Source organism: Corvus hawaiiensis, chromosome Z (assembly GCF_020740725.1).
Source record: "Corvus hawaiiensis isolate bCorHaw1 chromosome Z, bCorHaw1.pri.cur, whole genome shotgun sequence".
NCBI classification, from domain to species: domain Eukaryota; kingdom Metazoa; phylum Chordata; class Aves; order Passeriformes; family Corvidae; genus Corvus; species Corvus hawaiiensis.
In genome coordinates, this window is record NC_063255.1 from 166,321 (window position 1) to 177,780 (window position 11,460).

The 11,460-nt window shown below is 54.3% G+C and overlaps 3 long non-coding RNA genes across 3 annotated transcripts; all 3 read right to left on the minus strand.

The window, feature by feature from the left end:
- Window positions 1-747: 747 nt before the first annotated feature.
- On the minus strand, window positions 748-1,934 carry LOC125319556. The gene is made up of 5 exons (XR_007200797.1): window positions 1,854-1,934; window positions 1,675-1,776; window positions 1,086-1,126; window positions 943-984; window positions 748-848 (listed from the first exon to the last, which is right to left on the minus strand). It is a non-coding gene; the product is annotated as an uncharacterized LOC125319556 (long non-coding RNA).
- Window positions 1,935-5,059: 3,125 nt separating this feature from the next.
- LOC125319555 lies at window positions 5,060-6,246 on the minus strand. Its single transcript, XR_007200796.1, has 5 exons — window positions 6,166-6,246; window positions 5,987-6,088; window positions 5,398-5,438; window positions 5,255-5,296; window positions 5,060-5,160 (listed from the first exon to the last, which is right to left on the minus strand). It is a non-coding gene; the product is annotated as an uncharacterized LOC125319555 (long non-coding RNA).
- A 3,125-nt stretch (window positions 6,247-9,371) lies between these two features.
- On the minus strand, window positions 9,372-10,558 carry LOC125319575. Its single transcript, XR_007200813.1, has 5 exons — window positions 10,478-10,558; window positions 10,299-10,400; window positions 9,710-9,750; window positions 9,567-9,608; window positions 9,372-9,472 (listed from the first exon to the last, which is right to left on the minus strand). It is a non-coding gene; the product is annotated as an uncharacterized LOC125319575 (long non-coding RNA).
- Between the last annotated feature and the right edge of the window lie 902 nt (window positions 10,559-11,460).

Here is an 11,460-nt window from a genome sequence, read left to right on the forward strand (position 1 = left end):
ACGAGCTCCGGACCAAACCCACACAGGCACCCGTGACACAGACGATGACGAACGAGGGGAAGCGACGAGGAGAGAAAACTCTCGGCGAGAAGAATGACCACAAGCACATCGAAGGGCTAAGGCAGAAGACACGAGACACCCAGTAGAGACAGAACACGCAGGAGACAAGCTACACAACGTGCACTATGACTGCTCTGCCTGGCTCGCCTCAGCGCTGTGATCAAAAGGGAGACTTTCCCTTTAGGGGGCCTAAAGGGGCCCCTTCTTAGACATCCCCATCTCTGAAGCTGACACAAAATTCCCTCGCGGCGAGCCCCGACCCGACACCCCGCTTGCATCCCCTCAACTTATCTCTCGGACATCCGGGGATGCGAATCCTCCTCGGGTGCAAAAGAAGGCCGCTCACCGTCCGGGAAGCTCCTGCCGTCGCCGGGCTGTTGTCTCTTAGTCAGCTACGATTAAAAAAAACCTGTCAAGGCCTGAACTTAGCGGCACGTGGCCTACTACAATTCTTGTACTCACCATCTCCTAAGATGGCAGGGGACCTCACGCTGCACGCTTCGGCCGCGCTCCGAGGCTGATGCCACCGTCGCAGGCTATACCTGAGGTAAGAGGAGACAGGCCACGTGGCATTGCTGAAACCTGAGTGGACCCTCGCTCCTCCCTCCCTCCCCGACTCGCCGCAACTCCTCGGCCATTGCCAAAGGCTACCCGGACTGCACCCTCACCTGGAAAAGGTCAGGGCTTCATCGCAGAGCTTTGCGATACTTGCGGAGGGGTCACGAGGGCGGCGAGCCGGGTCCGTCGGCCGTTCTGCGAGGGGGTTCGGCGTAATGCAAGTGGACCGCCTAAAACGCACAAATGACAATAGATGCTAAGAGCTGCGCCAGAACCTGGCGCCCAAGCAACAACAACTTTTTCTTTCCACCGGCCACTGCTTACCTCGCTCACTCGACACTGACTGCTAAGATCCGGCTTTACCACCTAAAAACAAAGACAGAGAACAATGCTAGAACATAGCCACCCGTTTACACTTGCCCCGCAAACACAAACGGTGACTCACCTTCCTGTGGGAACCCCCTCACCTGGTATGGAGCGCTCCGCCACAGATATAATCGATCTGCGTCTGAAAGAAAGTTAATGATAAAAGTCAAAGAGCTGCATAAGAACTTAATGGCTACAGACACCTTATGTCAATCTAGGAATACCATCTAGATGGCAACTACAGCCTACATAACAAATTTCAAGTCCCCGGGCTTTGCCCTATCGCACCTATAACGCCAGACTATGCAGCAGGGCAGAGCAGCTCCGGGCCAAACCCACGCTGGCCCCTGTGACACGGGACGTGACGAACACGGGTGTGCAACACGGAGAGAAACTCCCAGTGAGAAGAACGGCCGCCAGCACCTCGAAGGGCAAAGGAAAAAGACACACGACACAAGAAGCCCAAAAGACGCAGAACACACGATAGACGAGCGACACGACACGCACCGGGACTGTTCTGTCCTACGCGCCTCAGCATTGTGATCAAAAATGAGACTTTCCCGTTATGTGGCCTAAAGGGGCCCTTTCTTGGACATCCCCGTCTCCAGAGCTAATTCAAAAATCCCTCCGACGAGTCCCGACCCAGCACATCGCTCTCGTCACCTCTGTGAGGCGTAGCCCTCGACTTACCTCTCGGCTGTCCGGGGATGCAAATCTGCATCAGGTGTGAAAGAAGGCCACCTCGCCATCTGGGAAGTTCCAGCCGTTACCAGGCCGTTGTCTCTTAGTTGGCTACAAGAAAGAGAACCAAACATCAAGGCGTGAACTTAGTGGCACCTCAGCCAGAACCCGACAGTTCCTCCACTCACCATCTCCTAAGAGGGCCGGGCTCCTTGGGGCCGCACGCTTCGGCTGCGCTCCCAGGCTGACGCTATCGTTGCGGCACATACCTGGGTTAAGAGGAGACAAAGCGATGCGGCATCGCTGAAACTTGAGCGGACCCTGGCTCTTCCTTCCTCCCTCCCTCCCCGACTCACCGCGACTCCTCGGCCGTTGCCTTCCCATGGAAAAGGTCAAGGCTTCATCGCAGAGTCCCGGTAATACTTGCGGAGAGCTCACGGAGGCAGCGAGCCGGCTCCTTCGGCCGGGCAGCAAGGGGGGGGGGGGGGGGTCGGTGTAATACTAGCGGACCACCTAAAAGTCACAAACGACAATAGATGTTAAGAGCTGCACCAGAACTTGGCACCCGAGCAATAACCACTTTCTTTCCACCCGTCACGGCTTACCTCGCTCACTTGACATGGACTGCTGAGATCCGGCTTTTCCTCCTAAAAATAAAGACAAAGAACAATTCTGGAACACAGCCACCATTTACCCTTGCCCTACAAACACAAACGGTGACTGACCTTCCCATGGGAACCCGCTCACCCGCTGTGGGGCGCTCTGCCATGGATTTAATCCATCTGCATCTGAAAGATAGTGATGACAAAAGTCAAAGGGTTGCATAAGAACTTAACAGCTCCAGCCATCCTGTGTCAATCTAGGAATACCATCTAGAGGCCAAACTACACTCTACACTACAAATTTCAAGTCCCCGGGCCTTGTCCTATTACATCCATACACCAGGCTGTGCAGCAGGGCAGAGCAGCTCCGGGACAAACCCGAGCAGGCACCCGTGACACAGGAGATGACAAACAAGGGGACGCAACTAGGAGAGAAAACTCTGGGCTAGATGAGCACAAGGACCAAGAGAACGAGGAATTAGATGACCTAGGCAAGACCGGCGGTGAGCCGACAAGGCTCCAAGAACCCTGGCAGAAGAGGACGCTAACAGAAAGGCTTAATCCAAGAACCGCAAAGATGGATGCCGGAGAATTGTACGGGCAGAATCCTCTAGCTGTCTTCGCATTCTTACAAATCCTCATCCCCTATAACGGATCATTGTGGCGCACAGCTGTCGATGCAGCTCAGGACAAGACCAGAAAAGACACCCGACTCAACATTGCTAAAGAGACGCGATTCTGATGAAGTTCCAAGCTCAAGAGTCAAAGGATCAATGGTATCAGCACCACACTGAGGACCACCAAGAGCAGAGATGCTAAGAATAACGCCCAGCGTTTGCAATGAGCAGCTCAGAGGGCTAAGACAAGAGACCTGTGACACGAGATGCCCAAAAGACAGAGAACACACAATAGACAAGTGACATGCACCAGGACTGCTCTGCCCTGCACACCTGGGCATTGTGATCAAAATTAAGATTTTCCCTTTATGTTGGCCTAAGGGCCCCCTTCTTGGGTATCCCCACCTCCAAACCTGACTCAAAAATCCCTCCTGGCGAGTCCCAACTCGACACTCTGCTGTCACCCCATCTGTGGGTCACAAGCCTTGACTTATCTCTCAGACGTCTGCCTCGGGCGCAAAAGAAGGCCGCCTCGCCATCCGAGAAGCTCCTGCTGTCACCGGGCTGTTCTCTCTTAGTCGGCTACAACAAAGAAAACCGAACAAACATCAGTGCATGAACTTAGTGGCACCTCAGCCAAAACCCGACAATTCCGCCACTCACCGTCTCCTAATAGGGCCAGGGTCCTCGGGCCGCACGCTTTGGCCACTCTCCGATACTGACACTGTCGTTGCAAGGTATACCTTGATTAGGAGGAGACAAGGTGATGCGGCATTGCTGAGACTTGAGCAGACCCTCACTCCTCCTCCTCCTCCCTGACTCGATGCAACTCCCCAGCCGTTGCCAAAGGCTGCTCAGAAAGACCCTTCGAACGGAAAAAGTGAAGGCTCGGTCGAATAGTCCCATAATATTTTCAGAGGGCTCACAAGGGTGGCGAGCCAGGTCTGGCAGCAAGGAGGCTCGGAGAATACAGGCAGACCACCTAAAACACACAAATGACAACAGATGCTTAGAGCTGTACCAGAACTTGACACCCAAGGAATGACAACTTTTTCTTTCCACCACTCACCGCTTACCTTGCTCAACTCACTTTGACTGCTGCTATCCAGCTTAACCTCCTAAAAACAAAGAACAATGCTGTAAACATAGCCACCATTTACACTCGCCCTGCAAACACAAACGGTAACTCGCCTTCCTGCGGGAACCCCCTCACCCGGTGCAGGGGGCTCTGCCACGGATTTAATCCGTCTGCATCTGAAAGAAAGCGATGACAAAAGTCAAAGCGGTGCACAGGAACTTAATAGCTCCAGCCATCCTGTGTCAATCCAGGAATACCATCTTGAGGTCAAACTACACCCTACATTACAAATTTCAAGTCCCCGGGCCCGGTCCTATTACACCTATAGGCCAGGCTGTGCAGCAGGGCAGACGAGCTCCGGACCAAACCCACACAGGCTCCCGTGACACAGACGATGACGAACGAGGGGAAGCGACGAGGAGAGAAAACTCTCGGCGAGAAGAATGACCACAAGCACATCGAAGGGCTAAGGCAGAAGACACGAGACACCCAGTAGAGACAGAACACGCAGGAGACAAGCTACACAACGTGCACTATGACTGCTCTGCCTGGCTCGCCTCAGCGCTGTGATCAAAAGGGAGACTTTCCCTTTAGGGGGCCTAAAGGGGCCCCTTCTTAGACATCCCCATCTCTGAAGCTGACACAAAATTCCCTCGCGGCGAGCCCCGACCCGACACCCCGCTTGCATCCCCTCAACTTATCTCTCGGACATCCGGGGATGCGAATCCTCCTCGGGTGCAAAAGAAGGCCGCTCACCGTCCGGGAAGCTCCTGCCGTCGCCGGGCTGTTGTCTCTTAGTCAGCTACGATTAAAAAAAACCTGTCAAGGCCTGAACTTAGCGGCACGTGGCCCACTACAATTCTTGTACTCACCATCTCCTAAGATGGCAGGGGACCTCACGCTGCACGCTTCGGCCGCGCTCCGAGGCTGATGCCACCGTCGCAGGCTATACCTGAGGTAAGAGGAGACAGGCCATGTGGCATTGCTGAAACCTGAGTGGACCCTCGCTCCTCCCTCCCTCCCCGACTCGCCGCAACTCCTCGGCCATTGCCAAAGGCTACCCGGACTGCACCCTCACCTGGAAAAGGTCAGGGCTTCATCGCAGAGCTTTGCGATACTTGCGGAGGGGTCACGAGGGCGGCGAGCCGGGTCCGTCGGCCGTTCTGCGAGGGGGTTCGGCGTAATGCAAGTGGACCGCCTAAAACGCACAAATGACAATAGATGCTAAGAGCTGCGCCAGAACCTGGCGCCCAAGCAACAACAACTTTTTCTTTCCACCGGCCACTGCTTACCTCGCTCACTCGACACTGACTGCTAAGATCCGGCTTTACCACCTAAAAACAAAGACAGAGAACAATGCTAGAACATAGCCACCCGTTTACACTTGCCCCGCAAACACAAACGGTGACTCACCTTCCTGTGGGAACCCCCTCACCTGGTATGGAGCGCTCCGCCACAGATATAATCGATCTGCGTCTGAAAGAAAGTTAATGATAAAAGTCAAAGAGCTGCATGAGAACTTAATGGCTACAGACACCTTACGTCAATCTAGGAATACCATCTAGATGGCAACTACAGCCTACATAACAAATTTCAAGTCCCCGGGCTATGCCCTATCGCACCTATAACGCCAGACTATGCAGCAGGGCAGAGCAGCTCCGGGCCAAACCCACGCTGGCCCCTGTGACACGGGACGTGACGAACACGGGGGTGCAACACGGAGAGAAACTCCCAGTGAGAAGAACGGCCGCCAGCACCTCGAAGGGCAAAGGAAAAAGACACACGACACAAGAAGCCCAAAAGACGCAGAACACACGATAGACGAGCGACACGACACGCACCGGGACTGTTCTGTCCTACGCGCCTCAGCATTGTGATCAAAAATGAGACTTTCCCGTTATGTGGCCTAAAGGGGCCCTTTCTTGGACATCCCCGTCTCCAGAGCTAATTCAAAAATCCCTCCGACGAGTCCCGACCCAGCACATCGCTCTCGTCACCTCTGTGAGGCGTAGCCCTCGACTTACCTCTCGGCTGTCCGGGGATGCAAATCTGCATCAGGTGTGAAAGAAGGCCACCTCGCCATCTGGGAAGTTCCAGCCGTTACCAGGCCGTTGTCTCTTAGTTGGCTACAAGAAAGAGAACCAAACATCAAGGCGTGAACTTAGTGGCACCTCAGCCAGAACCCGACAGTTCCTCCACTCACCATCTCCTAAGAGGGCCGGGCTCCTTGGGGCCGCACGCTTCGGCTGCGCTCCCAGGCTGACGCTATCGTTGCGGCACATACCTGGGTTAAGAGGAGACAAAGCGATGCGGCATCGCTGAAACTTGAGCGGACCCTGGCTCTTCCTTCCTCCCTCCCTCCCCGACTCACCGCGACTCCTCGGCCGTTGCCTTCCCATGGAAAAGGTCAAGGCTTCATCGCAGAGTCCCGGTAATACTTGCGGAGAGCTCACGGAGGCAGCGAGCCGGCTCCTTCGGCCGGGCAGCAAGGGGGGGGGGGGGGGGTCGGTGTAATACTAGCGGACCACCTAAAAGTCACAAACGACAATAGATGTTAAGAGCTGCACCAGAACTTGGCACCCGAGCAATAACCACTTTCTTTCCACCCGTCACGGCTTACCTCGCTCACTTGACATGGACTGCTGAGATCCGGCTTTTCCTCCTAAAAATAAAGACAAAGAACAATTCTGGAACACAGCCACCATTTACCCTTGCCCTACAAACACAAACGGTGACTGACCTTCCCATGGGAACCCGCTCACCCGCTGTGGGGCGCTCTGCCATGGATTTAATCCATCTGCATCTGAAAGATAGTGATGACAAAAGTCAAAGGGTTGCATAAGAACTTAACAGCTCCAGCCATCCTGTGTCAATCTAGGAATACCATCTAGAGGCCAAACTACACTCTACACTACAAATTTCAAGTCCCCGGGCCTTGTCCTATTACATCCATACACCAGGCTGTGCAGCAGGGCAGAGCAGCTCCGGGACAAACCCGAGCAGGCACCCGTGACACAGGAGATGACAAACAAGGGGACGCAACTAGGAGAGAAAACTCTGGGCTAGATGAGCACAAGGACCAAGAGAACGAGGAATTAGATGACCTAGGCAAGACCGGCGGTGAGCCGACAAGGCTCCAAGAACCCTGGCAGAAGAGGACGCTAACAGAAAGGCTTAATCCAAGAACCGCAAAGATGGATGCCGGAGAATTGTACGGGCAGAATCCTCTAGCTGTCTTCGCATTCTTACAAATCCTCATCCCCTATAACGGATCATTGTGGCGCACAGCTGTCGATGCAGCTCAGGACAAGACCAGAAAAGACACCCGACTCAACATTGCTAAAGAGACGCGATTCTGATGAAGTTCCAAGCTCAAGAGTCAAAGGATCAATGGTATCAGCACCACACTGAGGACCACCAAGAGCAGAGATGCTAAGAATAACGCCCAGCGTTTGCAATGAGCAGCTCAGAGGGCTAAGACAAGAGACCTGTGACACGAGATGCCCAAAAGACAGAGAACACACAATAGACAAGTGACATGCACCAGGACTGCTCTGCCCTGCACACCTGGGCATTGTGATCAAAATTAAGATTTTCCCTTTATGTTGGCCTAAGGGCCCCCTTCTTGGGTATCCCCACCTCCAAACCTGACTCAAAAATCCCTCCTGGCGAGTCCCAACTCGACACTCTGCTGTCACCCCATCTGTGGGTCACAAGCCTTGACTTATCTCTCAGACGTCTGCCTCGGGCGCAAAAGAAGGCCGCCTCGCCATCCGAGAAGCTCCTGCTGTCACCGGGCTGTTCTCTCTTAGTCGGCTACAACAAAGAAAACCGAACAAACATCAGTGCATGAACTTAGTGGCACCTCAGCCAAAACCCGACAATTCCGCCACTCACCGTCTCCTAATAGGGCCAGGGTCCTCGGGCCGCACGCTTTGGCCACTCTCCGATACTGACACTGTCGTTGCAAGGTATACCTTGATTAGGAGGAGACAAGGTGATGCGGCATTGCTGAGACTTGAGCAGACCCTCACTCCTCCTCCTCCTCCCTGACTCGATGCAACTCCCCAGCCGTTGCCAAAGGCTGCTCAGAAAGACCCTTCGAACGGAAAAAGTGAAGGCTCGGTCGAATAGTCCCATAATATTTTCAGAGGGCTCACAAGGGTGGCGAGCCAGGTCTGGCAGCAAGGAGGCTCGGAGAATACAGGCAGACCACCTAAAACACACAAATGACAACAGATGCTTAGAGCTGTACCAGAACTTGACACCCAAGGAATGACAACTTTTTCTTTCCACCACTCACCGCTTACCTTGCTCAACTCACTTTGACTGCTGCTATCCAGCTTAACCTCCTAAAAACAAAGAACAATGCTGTAAACATAGCCACCATTTACACTCGCCCTGCAAACACAAACGGTAACTCGCCTTCCTGCGGGAACCCCCTCACCCGGTGCAGGGGGCTCTGCCACGGATTTAATCCGTCTGCATCTGAAAGAAAGCGATGACAAAAGTCAAAGCGGTGCACAGGAACTTAATAGCTCCAGCCATCCTGTGTCAATCCAGGAATACCATCTTGAGGTCAAACTACACCCTACATTACAAATTTCAAGTCCCCGGGCCCGGTCCTATTACACCTATAGGCCAGGCTGTGCAGCAGGGCAGACGAGCTCCGGACCAAACCCACACAGGCTCCCGTGACACAGACGATGACGAACGAGGGGAAGCGACGAGGAGAGAAAACTCTCGGCGAGAAGAATGACCACAAGCACATCGAAGGGCTAAGGCAGAAGACACGAGACACCCAGTAGAGACAGAACACGCAGGAGACAAGCTACACAACGTGCACTATGACTGCTCTGCCTGGCTCGCCTCAGCGCTGTGATCAAAAGGGAGACTTTCCCTTTAGGGGGCCTAAAGGGGCCCCTTCTTAGACATCCCCATCTCTGAAGCTGACACAAAATTCCCTCGCGGCGAGCCCCGACCCGACACCCCGCTTGCATCCCCTCAACTTATCTCTCGGACATCCGGGGATGCGAATCCTCCTCGGGTGCAAAAGAAGGCCGCTCACCGTCCGGGAAGCTCCTGCCGTCGCCGGGCTGTTGTCTCTTAGTCAGCTACGATTAAAAAAAACCTGTCAAGGCCTGAACTTAGCGGCACGTGGCCCACTACAATTCTTGTACTCACCATCTCCTAAGATGGCAGGGGACCTCACGCTGCACGCTTCGGCCGCGCTCCGAGGCTGATGCCACCGTCGCAGGCTATACCTGAGGTAAGAGGAGACAGGCCATGTGGCATTGCTGAAACCTGAGTGGACCCTCGCTCCTCCCTCCCTCCCCGACTCGCCGCAACTCCTCGGCCATTGCCAAAGGCTACCCGGACTGCACCCTCACCTGGAAAAGGTCAGGGCTTCATCGCAGAGCTTTGCGATACTTGCGGAGGGGTCACGAGGGCGGCGAGCCGGGTCCGTCGGCCGTTCTGCGAGGGGGTTCGGCGTAATGCAAGTGGACCGCCTAAAACGCACAAATGACAATAGATGCTAAGAGCTGCGCCAGAACCTGGCGCCCAAGCAACAACAACTTTTTCTTTCCACCGGCCACTGCTTACCTCGCTCACTCGACACTGACTGCTAAGATCCGGCTTTACCACCTAAAAACAAAGACAGAGAACAATGCTAGAACATAGCCACCCGTTTACGCTTGCCCCGCAAACACAAACGGTGACTCACCTTCCTGTGGGAACCCCCTCACCTGGTATGGAGCGCTCCGCCACAGATATAATCGATCTGCGTCTGAAAGAAAGTTAATGATAAAAGTCAAAGAGCTGCATGAGAACTTAATGGCTACAGACACCTTACGTCAATCTAGGAATACCATCTAGATGGCAACTACAGCCTACATAACAAATTTCAAGTCCCCGGGCTTTGCCCTATCGCACCTATAACGCCAGACTATGCAGCAGGGCAGAGCAGCTCCGGGCCAAACCCACGCTGGCCCCTGTGACACGGGACGTGACGAACACGGGGGTGCAACACGGAGAGAAACTCCCAGTGAGAAGAACGGCCGCCAGCACCTCGAAGGGCAAAGGAAAAAGACACACGACACAAGAAGCCCAAAAGACGCAGAACACACGATAGACGAGCGACACGACACGCACCGGGACTGTTCTGTCCTACGCGCCTCAGCATTGTGATCAAAAATGAGACTTTCCCGTTATGTGGCCTAAAGGGGCCCTTTCTTGGACATCCCCGTCTCCAGAGCTAATTCAAAAATCCCTCCGACGAGTCCCGACCCAGCACATCGCTCTCGTCACCTCTGTGAGGCGTAGCCCTCGACTTACCTCTCGGCTGTCCGGGGATGCAAATCTGCATCAGGTGTGAAAGAAGGCCACCTCGCCATCTGGGAAGTTCCAGCCGTTACCAGGCCGTTGTCTCTTAGTTGGCTACAAGAAAGAGAACCAAACATCAAGGCGTGAACTTAGTGGCACCTCAGCCAGAACCCGACAGTTCCTCCACTCACCATCTCCTAAGAGGGCCGGGCTCCTTGGGGCCGCACGCTTCGGCTGCGCTCCCAGGCTGACGCTATCGTTGCGGCACATACCTGGGTTAAGAGGAGACAAAGCGATGCGGCATCGCTGAAACTTGAGCGGACCCTGGCTCTTCCTTCCTCCCTCCCTCCCCGACTCACCGCGACTCCTCGGCCGTTGCCTTCCCATGGAAAAGGTCAAGGCTTCATCGCAGAGTCCCGGTAATACTTGCGGAGAGCTCACGGAGGCAGCGAGCCGGCTCCTTCGGCCGGGCAGCAAGGGGCGGGGGGGGGGGGGGTCGGTGTAATACTAGCGGACCACCTAAAAGTCACAAATGACAATAGATGTTAAGAGCTGCACCAGAACTTGGCACCCGAGCAATAACCACTTTCTTTCCACCCGTCACGGCTTACCTCGCTCACTTGACATGGACTGCTGAGATCCGGCTTTTCCTCCTAAAAATAAAGACAAAGAACAATTCTGGAACACAGCCACCATTTACCCTTGCCCTACAAACACAAACGGTGACTGACCTTCCCATGGGAACCCGCTCACCCGCTGTGGGGCGCTCTGCCATGGATTTAATCCATCTGCATCTGAAAGATAGTGATGACAAAAGTCAAAGGGTTGCATAAGAACTTAACAGCTCCAGCCATCCTGTGTCAATCTAGGAATACCATCTAGAGGCCAAACTACACTCTACACTACAAATTTCAAGTCCCCGGGCCTTGTCCTATTACATCCATACACCAGGCTGTGCAGCAGGGCAGAGCAGCTCCGGGACAAACCCGAGCAGGCACCCGTGACACAGGAGATGACAAACAAGGGGACGCAACTAGGAGAGAAAACTCTGGGCTAGATGAGCACAAGGACCAAGAGAACGAGGAATTAGATGACCTAGGCAAGACCGGCGGTGATCCGACAAGGCTCCAAGAACCCTGGCAGAAGAGGACGCTAACAGAAAGGCTTAATCCAA